Source organism: Taudactylus pleione, unplaced genomic scaffold, assembly GCF_031769625.1.
Source record: "Taudactylus pleione unplaced genomic scaffold, aTauple2 ptg000134l, whole genome shotgun sequence".
Classification (NCBI taxonomy): domain Eukaryota; kingdom Metazoa; phylum Chordata; class Amphibia; order Anura; family Myobatrachidae; genus Taudactylus; species Taudactylus pleione.
In genome coordinates this window covers 6,380,001-6,401,940 of record NW_028284536.1, presented here as the reverse complement: position 1 = coordinate 6,401,940, position 21,940 = coordinate 6,380,001, and the positions used below count along the sequence as shown (strand labels likewise).

At 35.1% G+C, this 21,940-nt stretch overlaps 6 non-coding genes across 6 annotated transcripts; all 6 read left to right on the top strand.

Annotated features, from left to right (window-relative positions):
- Positions 1-1,380: 1,380 nt before the first annotated feature.
- TRNAN-GUU (transfer RNA asparagine (anticodon GUU)) lies at positions 1,381-1,454 on the top strand. Its single transcript has one exon. It is a non-coding gene; the product is annotated as a tRNA-Asn (tRNA).
- A 1,799-nt stretch (positions 1,455-3,253) lies between these two features.
- TRNAN-GUU (transfer RNA asparagine (anticodon GUU)) lies at positions 3,254-3,327 on the top strand. The gene has a single exon. It is a non-coding gene; the product is annotated as a tRNA-Asn (tRNA).
- Positions 3,328-6,063: 2,736 nt separating this feature from the next.
- On the top strand, positions 6,064-6,137 carry TRNAN-GUU (transfer RNA asparagine (anticodon GUU)). The gene has a single exon. It is a non-coding gene; the product is annotated as a tRNA-Asn (tRNA).
- A 2,736-nt stretch (positions 6,138-8,873) lies between these two features.
- TRNAN-GUU (transfer RNA asparagine (anticodon GUU)) lies at positions 8,874-8,947 on the top strand. The gene has a single exon. It is a non-coding gene; the product is annotated as a tRNA-Asn (tRNA).
- Positions 8,948-16,368: 7,421 nt separating this feature from the next.
- Positions 16,369-16,442, top strand: TRNAN-GUU (transfer RNA asparagine (anticodon GUU)). The gene has a single exon. It is a non-coding gene; the product is annotated as a tRNA-Asn (tRNA).
- A 3,671-nt stretch (positions 16,443-20,113) lies between these two features.
- On the top strand, positions 20,114-20,187 carry TRNAN-GUU (transfer RNA asparagine (anticodon GUU)). The gene has a single exon. It is a non-coding gene; the product is annotated as a tRNA-Asn (tRNA).
- The last annotated feature ends 1,753 nt before the right edge of the window (positions 20,188-21,940 follow it).

Here is a 21,940-nt window from a genome sequence, read left to right as displayed (position 1 = left end):
TTTGTTTTTCTCAATAACCATAGAAGTAATAGGGTAAAGTAAAGACATTATGTGGATTTTTTGCTACAGCACTTCTGTCAAAATACGAATTAAATGAGTTAAGATGATAATGGATTTTCTACTACAAGCAAAGACCAAAAAAGTCAAAATAGCAATCCCAATTTTAGATTTGATAAATGAAAATAGCACATAGCAGAGGATGGTTTCGATCCATCTACCTCTGGTTTATGGGCCCAGCAAGCTTCCGCTGAGCCACTCTGCTGCTCATGGAAATGCTTAGAACTCAAGAAGGGTTGATTCATCACAAGAACATGGCAATGTGTTCCTTTTAATTAGCGAAAAATCCTAAAATAACTGTCCAGATTAGAGACTTTATAAACTTTGGCAAGGAAACTTTCCAGATCAATGTTTCTTAGCTGTTGTTAGTTTATGTCTCACATAGGATCTCTGTGGCGCAATTGGTTAACGCGTTCGGCTGTTAACCGGAAGGTTGGTGGTTCAATTCCACCCAGGGACGAAAATCTTCTATTAGTCAAATTTTGGGGATTTTTAGGTAGAGAAGTCAACATGTGAAACTACCTATTTTATGGTAGGGTTCAAGACTTTCTCTGAAACAATTATCTCTAAAGTGAGTTTAATTTGATTTAAGCCAATTTATTCAACAATTAGAAAATACCTGGAGGTTAATGTTGTTCCTGGTGATATCTAATCAGCAGAATGCAACCTAGCAGCATTTTTAAGTGAAAGCCTGTGTTATGTTATAACCAGATGTTATCTTATCAGTACAAAGGTAAGGAATTAAGAAAAACTTTATGAAGTTTGAAGATTTTTCTTACAAAATCATTGTCTTAATGCATCACCAAAGTGTAAGCTGGAAAGATGATTTTGATAAATTACTTGTTTGAACACCTGATTTGCTCTTCTGGAGTCAATGTAGTTTGTTTTTCTCAATAACCATAGAAGTAATAGGGTAAAGTAAAGACATTATGTGGATTTTTTGCTACAGCACTTCTGTCAAAATACGAATTAAATGAGTTAAGATGATAATGGATTTTCTACTATAAGCAAAGACCAAAAAAGTCAAAATAGCAATCCCAATTTTAGATTTAATAAATGAAAATAGCACATAGCAGAGGATGTTTTCGATCCAACGACCTCTGGGTTATGGGCCCAGCACGCTTCCGCTGCGCCACTCTGCTGCTCATGGAAGTGCTTAGAACTCAAGAAGGGTTGATTCATCACAAGAACATGGCAATGTGTTCCTTTTAATTAATGAAAAATCCTAAAATAACTGTCCAGATTAGAGACTTTATAAACTTTGGCAAGGAAACTTTCCAGATCAATGTTTCTTAGCTGTTGTTAGTTTATGTCTCACATAGGGTCTCTGTGGCGCAATTGGTTAGCACGTTCGGCTGTTAACCGGAAGGTTGGTGGTTCAATCCCACCCAGGGACGAGAATCTTCTATTAGTCAAATTTTGGGGAATTTTAGGTAGAGAAGTCAACATGTCAAACTACCTATTTTATGGTAGGGTTCAAGACTTTCTCTGAAACAATTATCTCTAAAGTGAGTTTAATTTGATTTAAGCCAATTTATTCAACAATTAGAAAATACCTGAAGGTTAATGTTGTTCCTGGTGATATCTAATCAGCAGAATGCAACCTAGCAGCATTTTTAAGTGAAAGCCTGTGTTATGTTATAACCAGGTGTTATCTTATCAGTACAAAGGTAAGGAATTAAGAAAAACTTTATGAAGTTTGAAGATTTTTCTTACAAAATCATTGTCTTATTGCATCACCAAAGTGTAAGCTGGAAAGATGATTTTGATAAATTACTTGTTTGAACACCTGATTTGCTCTTCTGGAGTCAATGTAGTTTGTTTTTCTCAATAACCATAGAAGTAATAGGGTAAAGTAAAGACATTATGTGGATTTTTTGCTACAGCACTTCTGTCAAAATACGATTTAAATGAGTTAAGATGATAATGGATTTTCTACTATAAGCAAAGACCAAAAAAGTCAAAATAGCAATCCCAATTTTAGATTTGATAAATGAAAATAGCACATAGCAGAGGATGGTTTCGATCCAATGACCTCTGGGTTATGGGCCCAGCACGCTTCCGCTGCGCCACTCTGCTGCTCATGGAAGTGCTTAGAACTCAAGAAGGGTTGATTCATCACAAGAACATGGCAATGTGTTCCTATTAATTAATGAAAAATCCTAAAATAACTGTCCAGATTAGAGACTTTATAAACTTTGGTAAGGAAACTTTCCAGATCAATGTTTCTAAGCTGTTGTTTGTTTATGTCTCATATAGGGTCTCTGTGGCACAATTGGTTAGCACGTTCGGCTGTTAATTGGAATATTGGTGGTTCAATCCCACCCAGGGAGGAAAATCTTCTATTAGTCAAATTTTGGGGATTTTTAGGTAGAGAAGTCAACATGTCAAACTACCTATTTTATGGTAGGGTTCAAGACTTTCTCTGAAACAATTATCTCTAAAGTGAGTTTAATTTGATTTAAGCCAATTTATTCAACATTTAGAAAATACCTGAAGGTTGATGTTGTTCCTGGTGATATCTAATCAGCAGAATGCAACCTAGCAGCATTTTTAAGTGGAAGCCTGTGTTATGTTATAACCAGGTGTTATCTTATCAGTACAAAGGTAAGAAATTAAGAAAAACTTTTTGAAGTGTGAAGATTTTTCTTACAAAATCATTGTCTTATTGCATCACCAAAGTGTAAGCTGGAAAGATGATTTTGATAAATTACTTGTTAGATCACCTGATTTGCTCTTCTGGAGTCAATGTAGTTTGTTTTTCTCAATAACCATAGAAGAATAGGGTAAAGTAAAGACATTATGTGGATTTTTTGCTACAGCACTTCTGTCAAAATACGAATTAAATGAGTTAAGATGATAATGGATTTTCTACTATAAGCAAAGACCAAAAAAGTCAAAATAGCAAACCCAATTTTAGATTTGATAAATGAAAATAGCACATAGCAGAGGATGGTTTCGATCCTTCGACCTCTGGGTTATGGGCCCAGCACGCTTCCGCTGCGCCACTCTGCTGCTCATGGAAATGCTTAGAACTCAAGAAGGGTTGATTCATCACAAGAACATGGCAATGTGTTCCTTTTAATTAGTGAAAAATCCTAAAATAACTGTCCAGATTAGAGACTTTATAAACTTTGGCAAGGAAACTTTCCAGATCAATGTTTCTTAGCTGTTGTTAGTTTTTGTCTCACATAGGGTCTCTGTGGCGCAATTGGTTAGCGCGTTTGGCTGTTAACCGGAAGGTTGGTGGTTCAATCCCACCCAGGGACGAGAATCTTCTATTAGTCAAATTTTGGGGAATTTTAGGTAGAGAAGTCAACATGTCTAACTACCTATTTTATGGTAGGGTTCAAGACTTTCTCTGAAACAATTATCTCTAAAGTGAGTTTAATTTGATTTAAGACAATTTATTCAACAATTAGAAAATACCTGAAGGTTAATGTTGTTCCTGGTGATATCTAATCAGCAGAATGCAACCTAGCAGCATTTTTAAGTGAAAGCCTGTGTTATGTTATAACCAGGTGTTATCTTATCAGTACAAAGGTAAGGAATTAAGAAAAACTTTATGAAGTTTGAAGATTTTTCTTACAAAATCATTGTCTTATTGCATCACCAAAGTGTAAGCTGGAAAGATGATTTTGATAAATTACTTGTTTGAACACCTGATTTGCTCTTCTGGAGTCAATGTAGTTTGTTTTTCTCAATAACCATAGAAGTAATAGGGTAAAGTAAAGACATTATGTGGATTTTTTGCTACAGCACTTCTGTCAAAATACGATTTAAATGAGTTAAGATGATAATGGATTTTCTACTATAAGCAAAGACCAAAAAAGTCAAAATAGCAATCCCAATTTTAGATTTGATAAATGAAAATAGCACATAGCAGAGGATGGTTTCGATCCAACGACCTCTGGGTTATGGGCCCAGCACGCTTCCGCTGCGCCACTCTGCTGCTCATGGAAGTGCTTAGAACTCAAGAAGGGTTGATTCATCACAAGAACATGGCAATGTGTTCCTTTTAATTAATGAAAAATCCTAAAATAACTGTCCAGATTAGAGACTTTATAAACTTTGGTAAGGAAACTTTCCAGATCAATGTTTCTAAGCTGTTGTTTGTTTATATCTCATATAGGGTCTCTGTGGCACAATTGGTTAGCACGTTCGGCTGTTAATTGGAATATTGGTGGTTCAATCCCACCCAGGGATGAAAATATTCTATTAGTCAAATTTTGGGGATTTTTAGGTAGAGAAGTCAACATGTCAAACTACCTATTTTATGGTAGGGTTCAAGACTTTCTCTGAAACAATTATCTCTAAAGTGAGTTTAATTTGATTTAAGCCAATTTATTCAACAATTAGAAAATACCTGAAGGTTAATGTTGTTCCTGGTGATATCTAATCAGCAGAATGCAACCTAGCAGCATTTTTAAGTGAAAGCCTGTGTTATGTTATAACCAGGTGTTATCTTATCAGTACAAAGGTAAGGAATTAAGAAAAACTTTTTGAAGTTTGAAGATTTTTCTTACAAAATCATTGTCTTATTGCATCACCAAAGTGTAAGCTGGAAAGATGATTTTGATAAATTACTTGTTTGAACACCTGATTTGCTCTTCTGGAGTCAATGTAGTTTGTTTTTCTCAATAACCATAGAAGTAATAGGGTAAAGTAAAGACATTATGTGGATTTTTTGCTACAGCACTTCTGTCAAAATACGATTTAAATGAGTTAAGATGATAATGGATTTTCTACTATAAGCAAAGACCAAAAAAGTCAAAATAGCAATCCCAATTTTAGATTTGATAAATGAAAATAGCACATAGCAGAGGATGGTTTCGATCCAACGACCTCTGGGTTATGGGCCCAGCACTCTTCCGCTGCGCCACTCTGCTGCTCATGGAAATGCTTAGAACTCAAGAAGGGTTGATTCATCACAAGAACATGGCAATGTGTTCCTTTTAATTAGCGAAAAATCCTAAAATAACTGTCCAGATTAGAGACTTTATAAACTTTGGTAAGGAAACTTTCCAGATCAATGTTTCTAAGCTGTTGTTTGTTTATGTCTCATATAGGGTCTCTGTGGCACAATTGGTTAGCACGTTCGGCTGTTAATTGGAATATTGGTGGTTCAATCCCACCCAGGGAGGAAAATCTTCTATTAGTCAAATTTTGGGGATTTTTAGGTAGAGAAGTCAACATGTCAAACTACCTATTTTATGGTAGGGTTCAAGACTTTCTCTGAAACAATTATCTCTAAAGTGAGTTTAATTTGATTTAAGCCAATTTATTCAACATTTAGAAAATAACTGAAGGTTGATGTTGTTCCTGGTGATATCTAATCAGCAGAATGCAACCTAGCAGCATTTTTAAGTGGAAGCCTGTGTTATGTTATAACCAGGTGTTATGTTATCAGTACAAAGGTAAGAAATTAAGAAAAACTTTTTGAAGTGTGAAGATTTTTCTTACAAAATCATTGTCTTATTGCATCACCAAAGTGTAAGCTGGAAAGATGATTTTGATAAATTACTTGTTAGATCACCTGATTTGCTCTTCTGGAGTCAATGTAGTTTGTTTTTCTCAATAACCATAGAAGAATAGGGTAAAGTAAAGACATTATGTGGATTTTTTGCTACAGCACTTCTGTCAAAATACGAATTAAATGAGTTAAGATGATAATGGATTTTCTACTATAAGCAAAGACCAAAAAAGTCAAAATAGCAAACCCAATTTTAGATTTGATAAATGAAAATAGCACATAGCAGAGGATGGTTTCGATCCTTCGACCTCTGGGTTATGGGCCCAGCACGCTTCCGCTGCGCCACTCTGCTGCTCATGGAAATGCTTAGAACTCAAGAAGGGTTGATTCATCACAAGAACATGGCAATGTGTTCCTTTTAATTAGTGAAAAATCCTAAAATAACTGTCCAGATTAGAGACTTTATAAACTTTGGCAAGGAAACTTTCCAGATCAATGTTTCTTAGCTGTTGTTAGTTTATGTCTCACATAGGGTCTCTGTGGCGCAATTGGTTAGCGCGTTCGGCTGTTAACCGGAAGGTTGGTGGTTCAATCCCACCCAGGGACGAGAATCTTCTATTAGTCAAATTTTGGGGAATTTTAGGTAGAGAAGTCAACATGTCTAACTACCTATTTTATGGTAGGGTTCAAGACTTTCTCTGAAACAATTATCTCTAAAGTGAGTTTAATTTGATTTAAGACAATTTATTCAACAATTAGAAAATACCTGAAGGTTAATGTTGTTCCTGGTGATATCTAATCAGCAGAATGCAACCTAGCAGCATTTTTAAGTGAAAGCCTGTGTTATGTTATAACCAGGTGTTATCATATCAGTACAAAGGTAAGGAATTAAGAAAAACTTTATGAAGTTTGAAGATTTTTCTTACAAAATCATTGTCTTATTGCATCACCAAAGTGTAAGCTGGAAAGATGATTTTGATAAATTACTTGTTTGAACACCTGATTTGCTCTTCTGGAGTCAATGTAGTTTGTTTTTCTCAATAACCATAGAAGTAATAGGGTAAAGTAAAGACATTATGTGGATTTTTTGCTACAGCACTTCTGTCAAAATACGATTTAAATGAGTTAAGATGATAATGGATTTTCTACTATAAGCAAAGACCAAAAAAGTCAAAATAGCAATCCCAATTTTAGATTTGATAAATGAAAATAGCACATAGCAGAGGATGGTTTCGATCCAACGACCTCTGGGTTATGGGCCCAGCACGCTTCCGCTGCGCCACTCTGCTGCTCATGGAAGTGCTTAGAACTCAAGAAGGGTTGATTCATCACAAGAACATGGCAATGTGTTCCTTTTAATTAATGAAAAATCCTAAAATAACTGTCCAGATTAGAGACTTTATAAACTTTGGTAAGGAAACTTTCCAGATCAATGTTTCTAAGCTGTTGTTTGTTTATATCTCATATAGGGTCTCTGTGGCACAATTGGTTAGCACGTTCGGCTGTTAATTGGAATATTGGTGGTTCAATCCCACCCAGGGATGAAAATATTCTATTAGTCAAATTTTGGGGATTTTTAGGTAGAGAAGTCAACATGTCAAACTACCTATTTTATGGTAGGGTTCAAGACTTTCTCTGAAACAATTATCTCTAAAGTGAGTTTAATTTGATTTAAGCCAATTTATTCAACAATTAGAAAATACCTGAAGGTTAATGTTGTTCCTGGTGATATCTAATCAGCAGAATGCAACCTAGCAGCATTTTTAAGTGAAAGCCTGTGTTATGTTATAACCAGGTGTTATCTTATCAGTACAAAGGTAAGGAATTAAGAAAAACTTTTTGAAGTTTGAAGATTTTTCTTACAAAATCATTGTCTTATTGCATCACCAAAGTGTAAGCTGGAAAGATGATTTTGATAAATTACTTGTTTGAACACCTGATTTGCTCTTCTGGAGTCAATGTAGTTTGTTTTTCTCAATAACCATAGAAGTAATAGGGTAAAGTAAAGACATTATGTGGATTTTTTGCTACAGCACTTCTGTCAAAATACGATTTAAATGAGTTAAGATGATAATGGATTTTCTACTATAAGCAAAGACCAAAAAAGTCAAAATAGCAATCCCAATTTTAGATTTGATAAATGAAAATAGCACATAGCAGAGGATGGTTTCGATCCAACGACCTCTGGGTTATGGGCCCAGCACTCTTCCGCTGCGCCACTCTGCTGCTCATGGAAATGCTTAGAACTCAAGAAGGGTTGATTCATCACAAGAACATGGCAATGTGTTCCTTTTAATTAGCGAAAAATCCTAAAATAACTGTCCAGATTAGAGACTTTATAAACTTTGGTAAGGAAACTTTCCAGATCAATGTTTCTAAGCTGTTGTTTGTTTATGTCTCATATAGGGTCTCTGTGGCACAATTGGTTAGCACGTTCGGCTGTTAATTGGAATATTGGTGGTTCAATCCCACCCAGGCAGGAAAATCTTCTATTAGTCAAATTTTGGGGATTTTTAGGTAGAGAAGTCAACATGTCAAACTACCTATTTTATGGTAGGGTTCAAGACTTTCTCTGAAACAATTATCTCTAAAGTGAGTTTAATTTGATTTAAGCCAATTTATTCAACATTTAGAAAATACCTGAAGGTTGATGTTGTTCCTGGTGATATCTAATCAGCAGAATGCAACCTAGCAGCATTTTTAAGTGGAAGCCTGTGTTATGTTATAACCAGGTGTTATCTTATCAGTACAAAGGTAAGAAATTAAGAAAAACTTTTTGAAGTGTGAAGATTTTTCTTACAAAATCATTGTCTTATTGCATCACCAAAGTGTAAGCTGGAAAGATGATTTTGATAAATTACTTGTTAGATCACCTGATTTGCTCTTCTGGAGTCAATGTAGTTTGTTTTTCTCAATAACCATAGAAGAATAGGGTAAAGTAAAGACATTATGTGGATTTTTTGCTACAGCACTTCTGTCAAAATACGAATTAAATGAGTTAAGATGATAATGGATTTTCTACTATAAGCAAAGACCAAAAAAGTCAAAATAGCAAACCCAATTTTAGATTTGATAAATGAAAATAGCACATAGCAGAGGATGGTTTCGATCCTTCGACCTCAGGGTTATGGGCCCAGCACGCTTCCGCTGCGCCACTCTGCTGCTCATGGAAATGCTTAGAACTCAAGAAGGGTTGATTCATCACAAGAACATGGCAATGTGTTCCTTTTAATTAGTGAAAAATCCTAAAATAACTGTCCAGATTAGAGACTTTATAAACTTTGGCAAGGAAACTTTCCAGATCAATGTTTCTTAGCTGTTGTTAGTTTATGTCTCACATAGGGTCTCTGTGGCGCAATTGGTTAGCGCGTTCGGCTGTTAACCGGAAGGTTGGTGGTTCAATCCCACCCAGGGACGAGAATCTTCTATTAGTCAAATTTTGGGGAATTTTAGGTAGAGAAGTCAACATGTCTAACTACCTATTTTATGGTAGGGTTCAAGACTTTCTCTGAAACAATTATCTCTAAAGTGAGTTTAATTTGATTTAAGACAATTTATTCAACAATTAGAAAATACCTGAAGGTTAATGTTGTTCCTGGTGATATCTAATCAGCAGAATGCAACCTAGCAGCATTTTTAAGTGAAAGCCTGTGTTATGTTATAACCAGGTGTTATCATATCAGTACAAAGGTAAGGAATTAAGAAAAACTTTATGAAGTTTGAAGATTTTTCTTACAAAATCATTGTCTTATTGCATCACCAAAGTGTAAGCTGGAAAGATGATTTTGATAAATTACTTGTTTGAACACCTGATTTGCTCTTCTGGAGTCAATGTAGTTTGTTTTTCTCAATAACCATAGAAGTAATAGGGTAAAGTAAAGACATTATGTGGATTTTTTGCTACAGCACTTCTGTCAAAATACGATTTAAATGAGTTAAGATGATAATGGATTTTCTACTATAAGCAAAGACCAAAAAAGTCAAAATAGCAATCCCAATTTTAGATTTGATAAATGAAAATAGCACATAGCAGAGGATGGTTTCGATCCAACGACTTCTGGGTTATGGGCCCAGCACGCTTCCGCTGCGCCACTCTGCTGCTCATGGAAGTGCTTAGAACTCAAGAAGGGTTGATTCATCACAAGAACATGGCAATGTGTTCCTTTTAATTAATGAAAAATCCTAAAATAACTGTCCAGATTAGAGACTTTATAAACTTTGGTAAGGAAACTTTCCAGATCAATGTTTCTAAGCTGTTGTTTGTTTATATCTCATATAGGGTCTCTGTGGCACAATTGGTTAGCACGTTCGGCTGTTAATTGGAATATTGGTGGTTCAATCCCACCCAGGGATGAAAATATTCTATTAGTCAAATTTTGGGGATTTTTAGGTAGAGAAGTCAACATGTCAAACTACCTATTTTATGGTAGGGTTCAAGACTTTCTCTGAAACAATTATCTCTAAAGTGAGTTTAATTTGATTTAAGCCAATTTATTCAACAATTAGAAAATACCTGAAGGTTAATGTTGTTCCTGGTGATATCTAATCAGCAGAATGCAACCTAGCAGCATTTTTAAGTGAAAGCCTGTGTTATGTTATAACCAGGTGTTATCTTATCAGTACAAAGGTAAGGAATTAAGAAAAACTTTTTGAAGTTTGAAGATTTTTCTTACAAAATCATTGTCTTATTGCATCACCAAAGTGTAAGCTGGAAAGATGATTTTGATAAATTACTTGTTTGAACACCTGATTTGCTCTTCTGGAGTCAATGTAGTTTGTTTTTCTCAATAACCATAGAAGTAATAGGGTAAAGTAAAGACATTATGTGGATTTTTTGCTACAGCACTTCTGTCAAAATACGATTTAAATGAGTTAAGATGATAATGGATTTTCTACTATAAGCAAAGACCAAAAAAGTCAAAATAGCAATCCCAATTTTAGATTTGATAAATGAAAATAGCACATAGCAGAGGATGGTTTCGATCCAACGACCTCTGGGTTATGGGCCCAGCACTCTTCCGCTGCGCCACTCTGCTGCTCATGGAAATGCTTAGAACTCAAGAAGGGTTGATTCATCACAAGAACATGGCAATGTGTTCCTTTTAATTAGCGAAAAATCCTAAAATAACTGTCCAGATTAGAGACTTTATAAACTTTGGTAAGGAAACTTTCCAGATCAATGTTTCTAAGCTGTTGTTTGTTTATATCTCATATAGGGTCTCTGTGGCACAATTGGTTAGCATGTTCGGCTGTTAATTGGAATATTGGTGGTTCAATCCCACCCAGGGATGAAAATATTCTATTAGTCAAATTTTGGGGATTTTTAGGTAGAGAAGTCAACATGTCAAACTACCTATTTTATGGTAGGGTTCAAGACTTTCTCTGAAACAATTATCTCTAAAGTGAGTTTAATTTGATTTAAGCCAATTTATTCAACATTTAGAAAATACCTGAAGGTTGATGTTGTTCCTGGTGATATCTAATCAGCAGAATGCAACCTAGCAGCATTTTTAAGTGGAAGCCTGTGTTATGTTAAAACCAGGTGTTATCTTATCAGTACAAAGGTAAGGAATTAAGAAAAACTTTTTGAAGTGTGAAGATTTTTCTTACAAAATCATTGTCTTTTTGCATCACCAAAGTGTAAGCTGGAAAGATGATTTTGATAAATTACTTGTTAGATCACCTGATTTGCTCTTCTGGAGTCAATGTAGTTTGTTTTTCTCAATAACCATAGAAGAATAGGGTAAAGTAAAGACATTATGTGGATTTTTTGCTACAGCACTTCTGTCAAAATACGAATTAAATGAGTTAAGATGATAATGGATTTTCTACTATAAGCAAAGACCAAAAAAGTCAAAATAGCAAACCCAATTTTAGATTTGATAAATGAAAATAGCACATAGCAGAGGATGGTTTCGATCCATCGACCTCTGGGTTATGGGCCCAGCACGCTTCCGCTGCGCCACTCTGCTGCTCATGGAAATGCTTAGAACTCAAGAAGGGTTGATTCATCACAAGAACATGGCAAGGTGTTCCTTTTAATTAGTGAAAAATCCTAAAATAACTGTCCAGATTAGAGACTTTATAAACTTTGGCAAGGAAACTTTCCAGATCAATGTTTCTTAGCTGTTGTTAGTTTATGTCTCACATAGGGTCTCTGTGGCGCAATTGGTTAGCGCGTTCGGCTGTTAAACGGAAGGTTGGTGGTTCAATCCCACCCAGGGACGAGAATCTTCTATTAGTCAAATTTTGGGGAATTTTAGGTAGAGAAGTCAACATGTCTAACTACCTATTTTATGGTAGGGTTCAAGACTTTCTCTGAAACAATTATCTCTAAAGTGAGTTTAATTTGATTTAAGCCAATTTATTCAACAATTAGAAAATACCTGAAGGTTAATGTTGTTCCTGGTGATATCTAATCAGCAGAATGCAACCTAGCAGCATTTTTAAGTGAAAGCCTGTGTTATGTTATAACCAGGTGTTATCTTATCAGTACAAAGGTAAGGAATTAAGAAAAACTTTATGAAGTTTGAAGATTTTTCTTACAAAATCATTGTCTTATTGCATCACCAAAGTGTAAGCTGGAAAGATGATTTTGATAAATTACTTGTCTGAACACCTGATTTGCTCTTCTGGAGTCAATGTAGTTTGTTTTTCTCAATAACCATAGAAGTAATAGGGTAAAGTAAAGACATTATGTGGATTTTTTGCTACAGCACTTCTGTCAAAATACGATTTAAATGAGTTAAGATGATAATGGATTTTCTACTATAAGCAAAGACCAAAAAAGTCAAAATAGCAATCCCAATTTTAGATTTGATAAATGAAAATAGCACATAGCAGAGGATGGTTTCGATCCAACGACCTCTGGGTTATGGGCCCAGCACGCTTCCGCTGCGCCACTCTGCTGCTCATGGAAGTGCTTAGAACTCAAGAAGGGTTGATTCTTCACAAGAACATGGCAATGTGTTCCTTTTAATTAATGAAAAATCCTAAAATAACTGTCCAGATTAGAGACTTTATAAACTTTGGTAAGGAAACTTTCCAGATCAATGTTTCTAAGCTGTTGTTTGTTTATATCTCATATAGGGTCTCTGTGGCACAATTGGTTAGCACGTTCAGCTGTTAATTGGAATATTGGTGGTTCAATCCCACCCAGGGATGAAAATCTTCTATTAGTCAAATTTTGGGGATTTTTAGGTAGAGAAGTCAACATGTCAAACTACCTATTTTATGGTAGGGTTCAAGACTTTCTCTGAAACAATTATCTCTAAAGTGAGTTTAATTTGATTTAAGCCAATTTATTCAACAATTAGAAAATACCTGAAGGTTAATGTTGTTCCTGGTGATATCTAATCAGCAGAATGCAACCTAGCAGCATTTTTAAGTGAAAGCCTGTGTTATGTTATAACCAGGTGTTATCTTATCAGTACAAAGGTAAGGAATTAAGAAAAACTTTTTGAAGTTTGAAGATTTTTCTTACAAAATCATTGTCTTATTGCATCACCAAAGTGTAAGCTGGAAAGATGATTTTGATAAATTACTTGTTTGAACACCTGATTTGCTCTTCTGGAGTCAATGTAGTTTGTTTTTCTCAATAACCATAGAAGTAATAGGGTAAAGTAAAGACATTATGTGGATTTTTTGCTACAGCACTTCTGTCAAAATACGATTTAAATGAGTTAAGATGATAATGGATTTTCTACTATAAGCAAAGACCAAAAAAGTCAAAATAGCAATCCCAATTTTAGATTTGATAAATGAAAATAGCACATAGCAGAGGATGGTTTCGATCCAACGACCTCTGGGTTATGGGCCCAGCACTCTTCCGCTGCACCACTCTGCTGCTCATGGAAGTGCTTAGAACTCAAGAAGGGTTGATTCATCACAAGAACATGGCAATGTGTTCCTTTTAATTAATGAAAAATCCTAAAATAACTGTCCAGATTAGAGACTTTATAAACTTTGGTAAGGAAACTTTCCAGATCAATGTTTCTTAGCTGTTGTTTGTTTATGTCTCATATAGGGTCTCTGTGGCACAATTGGTTAGCACGTTCGGCTGTTAATTGGAATATTGGTGGTTAAATTCCACCCAGGGACGAAAATCTTCTATTAGTCAAATTTTGGGGATTTTTAGGTAGAGAAGTCAACATGTCAAACTACCTATTTTATGGTAGGGTTCAAGACTTTCTCTGAAACAATTATCTCTAAAGTGAGTTTAATTTGATTTAAGCCAATTTATTCAACATTTAGAAAATACCTGAAGGTTAATGTTGTTCCTGGTGATATCTAATCAGCAGAATGCAACCTAGCAGCATTTTTAAGTGGAAGCCTGTGTTATGTTAAAACCAGGTGTTATCTTATCAGTACAAAGGTAAGGAATTAAGAAAAACTTTTTGAAGTGTGAAGATTTTTCTTACAAAATCATTGTCTTATTGCATCACCAAAGTGTAAGCTGGAAAGATGATTTTGATAAATTACTTGTTAGATCACCTGATTTGCTCTTCTGGAGTCAATGTAGTTTGTTTTTCTCAATAACCATAGAAGTAATAGGGTAAAGTAAAGACATTATGTGGATTTTTTGCTACAGCACTTCTGTCAAAATACGAATTAAATGAGTTAAGATGATAATGGATTTTCTACTATAAGCAAAGACCAAAAAAGTCAAAATAGCAAACCCAATTTTAGATTTGATAAATGAAAATAGCACATAGCAGAGGATGGTTTCGATCCATCGACCTCTGGGTTATGGGCCCAGCACGCTTCCGCTGCGCCACTCTGCTGCTCATGGAAATGCTTAGAACTCAAGAAGGGTTGATTCATCACAAGAACATGGCAATGTGTTCCTTTTAATTAGCGAAAAATCCTAAAATAACTGTTCAGATTAGAGACTTTATAAACTTTGGCAAGGAAACTTTCCAGATCAATGTTTCTTAGCTGTTGTTAGTTTATGTCTCACATAGGGTCTCTGTGGCGCAATTGGTTAGCGCGTTCGGCTGTTAACCAGAAGGTTGGTGGTTCAATCCCACCCAGGGATGAGAATCTTCTATTAGTCAAATTTTGGGGAATTTTAGGTAGAGAAGTCAACATGTCTAACTACCTATTTTATGGTAGGGTTCAAGACTTTCTCTGAAACAATTATCTCTAAAGTGAGTTTAATTTGATTTAAGCCAATTTATTCAACAATTAGAAAATACCTGAAGGTTAATGTTGTTCCTGGTGATATCTAATCAGCAGAATGCAACCTAGCAGCATTTTTAAGTGAAAGCCTGTGTTATGTTATAACCAGGTGTTATCTTATCAGTACAAAGGTAAGGAATTAAGAAAAACTTTATGAAGTTTGAAGATTTTTCTTACAAAATCATTGTCTTATTGCATCACCAAAGTGTAAGCTGGAAAGATGATTTTGATAAATTACTTGTTTGAACACCTGATTTGCTCTTCTGGAGTCAATGTAGTTTGTTTTTCTCAATAACCATAGAAGTAATAGGGTAAAGTAAAGACATTATGTGGATTTTTTGCTACAGCACTTCTGTCAAAATACGATTTAAATGAGTTAAGATGATAATGGATTTTCTACTATAAGCAAAGACCAAAAAAGTCAAAATAGCAATCCCAATTTTAGATTTGATAAATGAAAATAGCACATAGCAGAGGATGGTTTCGATCCAACAACCTCTGGGTTATGGGCCCAGCACGCTTCCGCTGCGCCACTCTGCTGCTCATGGAAGTGCTTAGAACTCAAGAAGGGTTGATTCATCACAAGAACATGGCAATGTGTTCCTTTTAATTAATGAAAAATCCTAAAATAACTGTCCAGATTAGAGACTTTATAAACTTTGGTAAGGAAACTTTCCAGATCAATGTTTCTAAGTTGTTGTTTATTTATGTCTCATATAGGGTCTCTGTGGCACAATTGGTTAGCACGTTCGGCTGTTAATTGGAATATTGGTGGTTCAATCCCACCCAGGGATGAAAATCTTCTATTAGTCAAATTTTGGGGATTTTTAGGTAGAGAAGTCAACATGTCAAACTACCTATTTTATGGTAGGGTTCAAGACTTTCTCTGAAACAATTATCTCTAAAGTGAGTTTAATTTGATTTAAGCCAATTTATTCAACATTTAGAAAATACCTGAAGGTTAATGTTGTTCCTGGTGATATCTAATCAGCAGAATGCAACCTAGCAGCATTTTTAAGTGGAAGCCTGTGTTATGTTAAAACCAGGTGTTATCTTATCAGTACAAAGGTAAGGAATTAAGAAAAACTTTTTGAAGTGTGAAGATTTTTCTTACAAAATCATTGTCTTATTGCATCACCAAAGTGTAAGCTGGAAAGATGATTTTGATAAATTACTTGTTAGATCACCTGATTTGCTCTTCTGGAGTCAATTTAGTTTGTTTTTCTCAATAACCATAGAAGTAATAGGGTAAAGTAAAGACATTATGTGGATTTTTTGCTACAGCACTTCTGTCAAAATACGAATTAAATGAGTTAAGATGATAATGGATTTTCTACTATAAGCAAAGACCAAAAAAGTCAAAATAGCAAACCCAATTTTAGATTTGATAAATGAAAATAGCACATAGCAGAGGATGGTTTCGATCCAACGACCTCTGGGTTATGGGCCCAGCATGCTTCCGCTGCGCCACTCTGCTGCTCATGGAAATGCTTAGAACTCAAGAAGGGTTGATTCATCACAAGAACATGGCAATGTGTTCCTTTTAATTAGCGAAAAATCCTAAAATAACTGTCCAGATTAGAGACTTTATAAACTTTGGCAAGGAAACTTTCCAGATCAATGTTTCTTAGCTGTTGTTAGTTTATGTCTCACATAGGGTCTCTGTGGCGCAATTGGTTAGCGCGTTCGGCTGTTAACCGGAAGGTTGGTGGTTCAATCCCACCCAGGGACGAGAATCTTCTATTAGTCAAATTTTGGGGAATTTTAGGTAGAGAAGTCAACATGTCTAACTACCTATTTTATGGTAGGGTTCAAGACTTTCTCTGAAACAATTATCTCTAAAGTGAGTTTAATTTGATTTAAGCCAATTTATTCAACAATTAGAAAATACCTGAAGGTTAATGTTGTTCCTGGTGATATCTAATCAGCAGAATGCAACCTAGCAGCATTTTTAAGTGAAAGCCTGTGTTATGTTATAACCAGGTGTTATCTTATCAGTACAAAGGTAAGGAATTAAGAAAAACTTTATGAAGTTTGAAGATTTTTCTTACAAAATCATTGTCTTAATGCATCACCAAAGTGTAAGCTGGAAAGATGATTTTGATAAATTACTTGTTTGAACACCTGATTTGCTCTTCTGGAGTCAATGTAGTTTGTTTTTCTCAATAACCATAGAAGTAATAGGGTAAAGTAAAGACATTATGTGGATTTTTTGCTACAGCACTTCTGTCAAAATACGATTTAAATGAGTTAAGATGATAATGGATTTTCTACTATAAGCAAAGACCAAAAAAGTCAAAATAGCAATCCCAATTTTAGATTTGATAAATGAAAATAGCACATAGCAGAGGATGGTTTCGATCCAACGACCTCTGGGTTATGGGCCCAGCACGCTTCCGCTGCGCCACTCTGCTGCTCATGGAAGTGCTTAGAACTCAAGAAGGGTTGATTCATCACAAGAACATGGCAATGTGTTCCTTTTAATTAATGAAAAATCCTAAAATAACTGTCCAGATGAGAGACTTTATAAACTTTGGTAAGGAAACTTTCCAGATCAATGTTTCTAAGCTGTTGTTTGTTTATGTCTCATATAGGGTCTCTGTGGCACAATTGGTTAGCACGTTCGGCTGTTAATTGGAATATTGGTGGTTCAATCCCACCCATGGAGGAAAATCTTCTATTAGTCAAATTTTGGGGATTTTTAGGTAGAGAAGTCAACATGTCAAACTACCTATTTTATGGTAGGGTTCAAGACTTTCTCTGAAACAATTATCTCTAAAGTGAGTTTAATTTGATTTAAGCCAATTTATTCAACATTTAGAAAATACCTGAAGGTTAATGTTGTTCCTGGTGATATCTAATCAGCAGAATGCAACCTAGCAGCATTTTTAAGTGGAAGCCTGTGTTATGTTAAAACCAGGTGTTATCTTATCAGTACAAAGGTAAGGAATTAAGAAAAACTTTTTGAAGTGTGAAGATTTTTCTTACAAAATCATTGTCTTATTGCATCACCAAAGTGTAAGCTGGAAAGATGATTTTGATAAATTACTTGTTAGATCACCTGATTTGCTCTTCTGGAGTCAATGTAGTTTGTTTTTCTCAATAACCATAGAAGAATAGGGTAAAGTAAAGACATTATGTGGATTTTTTGCTACAGCACTTCTGTCAAAATACGATTAAAATGAGTTAAGATGATAATGGATTTTCTACTATAAGCAAAGACCAAAAAAGTCAAAATAGCAATCCCAATTTTAGATTTGATAAATGAAAATAGCACATAGCAGAGGATGGTTTCGATCCATCGACCTCTGGGTTATGAGCCCAGCACGCTTCCGCTGCGCCACTCTGCTGCTCATGGAAATGCTTAGAACTCAAGAAGGGTTGATTCATCACAAGAACATGGCAATGTGTTCCTTTTAATTAGCGAAAAATCCTAAAATAACTGTCCAGATTAGAGACTTTATAAACTTTGGCAAGGAAACTTTCCAGATCAATGTTTCTTAGCTGTTGTTAGTTTATGTCTCACATAGGGTCTCTGTGGCGCAATTGGTTAGCGCGTTCGGCTGTTAATTGGAATATTGGTGGTTCAATCCCACCCAGGGAGGAAAATCTTCTATTAGTCAAATTTTGGGGATTTTTAGGTAGAGAAGTCAACATGTCAAACTACCTATTTTATGGTAGGGTTCAAGACTTTCTCTGAAACAATTATCTCTAAAGTGAGTTTAATTTGATTTAAGCCAATTTATTCAACATTTAGAAAATACCTGAAGGTTGATGTTGTTCCTGGTGATATCTAATCAGCAGAATGCAACCTAGCAGCATTTTTAAGTGGAAGCATGTGTTATGTTAAAACCAGGTGTTATCTTATCAGTACAAAGGTAAGGAATTAAGAAAAACTTTTTGAAGTGTGAAGATTTTTCTTACAAAATCATTGTCTTATTGCATCACCAAAGTGTAAGCTGGAAAGATGATTTTGATAAATTACTTGTTAGATCACCTGATTTGCTCTTCTGGAGTCAATGTAGTTTGTTTTTCTCAATAACCATAGAAGAATAGGGTAAAGTAAAGACATTATGTGGATTTTTTGCTACAGCACTTCTGTCAAAATACGAATTAAATGAGTTAAGATGATAATGGATTTTCTACTATAAGCAAAGACCAAAAAAGTCAAAATAGCAATCCCAATTTTAGATTTGATAAATGAAAATAGCACATAGCAGAGGATGGTTTCGATCCATCGACCTCTGGGTTATGGGCCCAGCACGCTTCCGCTGCGCCACTCTGCTGCTCATGGAAATGCTTAGAACTCAAGAAGAGTTGATTCATCACAAGAACATGGCAATGTGTTCCTTTTAATTAATGAAAAATCCTAAAATAACTGTCCAGATTAGAGACTTTATAAACTTTGGTAAGGAAACTTTCCAGATCAATGTTTCTAAGTTGTTGTTTGTTTATGTCTCATATAGGGTCTCTGTGGCACAATTGGTTAGCACGTTCGGCTGTTAATTGGAATATTGGTGGTTCAATCCCACCCAGGGATGAAAATCTTTTATTAGTCAAATTTTGGGGATTTTTAGGTAGAGAAGTCAACATGTCAAACTACCTATTTTATGGTAGGGTTCAAGACTTTTTCTGAAACAATTATCTCTAAAGTGAGTTTAATTTGATTTAAGCCAATTTATTCAACATTTAGAAAATACCTGAAGGTTAATGTTGTTCCTGGTGATATCTAATCAGCAGAATGCAACCTAGCAGCATTTTTAAGTGGAAGCCTGTGTTATGTTAAAACCAGGTGTTATCTTATCAGTACAAAGGTAAGGAATTAAGAAAAACTTTTTGAAGTGTGAAGATTTTTCTTACAAAATCATTGTCTTATTGCATCACCAAAGTGTAAGCTGGAAAGATGATTTTGATAAATTACTTGTTAGATCACCTGATTTGCTCTTCTGGAGTCAATGTAGTTTGTTTTTCTCAATAACCATAGAAGAATAGGGTAAAGTAAAGACATTATGTGGATTTTTTGCTACAGCACTTCTGTCAAAATACGAATTAAATGAGTTAAGATGATAATGGATTTTCTACTATAAGCAAAGACCAAAAAAGTCAAAATAGCAAACCCAATTTTAGATTTGATAAATGAAAATAGCACATAGCAGAGGATGGTTTCGATCCTTCGACCTCTGGGTTATGGGCCCAGCACGCTTCCGCTGCGCCACTCTGCTGCTCATGGAAATGCTTAGAACTCAAGAAGGGTTGATTCATCACAAGAACATGGCAATGTGTTCCTTTTAATTAGTGAAAAATCCTAAAATAACTGTCCAGATTAGAGACTTTATAAACTTTGGCAAGGAAACTTTCCAGATCAATGTTTCTTAGCTGTTGTTAGTTTATGTCTCACATAGGGTCTCTGTGGCGCAATTGGTTAGCGCGTTCGGCTGTTAACCGGAAGGTTGGTGGTTCAATCCCACCCAGGGACGAGAATCTTCTATTAGTCAAATTTTGGGGAATTTTAGGTAGAGAAGTCAACATGTCTAACTACCTATTTTATGGTAGGGTTCAAGACTTTCTCTGAAACAATTATCTCTAAAGTGAGTTTAATTTGATTTAAGCCAATTTATTCAACAATTAGAAAATACCTGAAGGTTAATGTTGTTCCTGGTGATATCTAATCAGCAGAATGCAACCTAGCAGCATTTTTAAGTGAAAGCCTGTGTTATGTTATAACCAGGTGTTATCTTATCAGTACAAAGGTAAGGAATTAAGAAAAACTTTATGAAGTTTGAAGATTTTTCTTACAAAATCATTGTCTTAATGCATCACCAAAGTGTAAGCTGGAAAGATGATTTTGATAAATTACTTGTTTGAACACCTGATTTGCTCTTCTGGAGTCAATGTAGTTTGTTTTTCTCAATAACCATAGAAGTAATAGGGTAAAGTAAAGACATTATGTGGATTTTTTGCTACAGCACTTCTGTCAAAATACGATTTAAATGAGTTAAGATGATAATGGATTTTCTACTATAAGCAAAGACCAAAAAAGTCAAAATAGCAATCCCAATTTTAGATTTGATAAATGAAAATAGCACATAGCAGAGGATGGTTTCGATCCAACGACCTCTGGGTTATGGGCCCAGCACGCTTCCGCTGCGCCACTCTGCTGCTCATGGAAGTGCTTAGAACTCAAGAAGGGTTGATTCATCACAAGAACATGGCAATGTGTTCCTTTTAATTAATGAAAAATCCTAAAATAACTGTCCAGATGAGAGACTTTATAAACTTTGGTAAGGAAACTTTCCAGATCAATGTTTCTAAGCTGTTGTTTGTTTATGTCTCATATAGGGTCTCTGTGGCACAATTGGTTAGCACGTTCGGCTGTTAATTGGAATATTGGTGGTTCAATCCCACCCATGGAGGAAAATCTTCTATTAGTCAAATTTTGGGGATTTTTAGGTAGAGAAGTCAACATGTCAAACTACCTATTTTATGGTAGGGTTCAAGACTTTCTCTGAAACAATTATCTCTAAAGTGAGTTTAATTTGATTTAAGCCAATTTATTCAACATTTAGAAAATACCTGAAGGTTAATGTTGTTCCTGGTGATATCTAATCAGCAGAATGCAACCTAGCAGCATTTTTAAGTGGAAGCCTGTGTTATGTTAAAACCAGGTGTTATCTTATCAGTACAAAGGTAAGGAATTAAGAAAAACTTTTTGAAGTGTGAAGATTTTTCTTACAAAATCATTGTCTTATTGCATCACCAAAGTGTAAGCTGGAAAGATGATTTTGATAAATTACTTGTTAGATCACCTGATTTGCTCTTCTGGAGTCAATGTAGTTTGTTTTTCTCAATAACCATAGAAGAATAGGGTAAAGTAAAGACATTATGTGGATTTTTTGCTACAGCACTTCTGTCAAAATACGATTAAAATGAGTTAAGATGATAATGGATTTTCTACTATAAGCAAAGACCAAAAAAGTCAAAATAGCAATCCCAATTTTAGATTTGATAAATGAAAATAGCACATAGCAGAGGATGGTTTCGATCCATCGACCTCTGGGTTATGAGCCCAGCACGCTTCCGCTGCGCCACTCTGCTGCTCATGGAAATGCTTAGAACTCAAGAAGGGTTGATTCATCACAAGAACATGGCAATGTGTTCCTTTTAATTAGCGAAAAATCCTAAAATAACTGTCCAGATTAGAGACTTTATAAACTTTGGCAAGGAAACTTT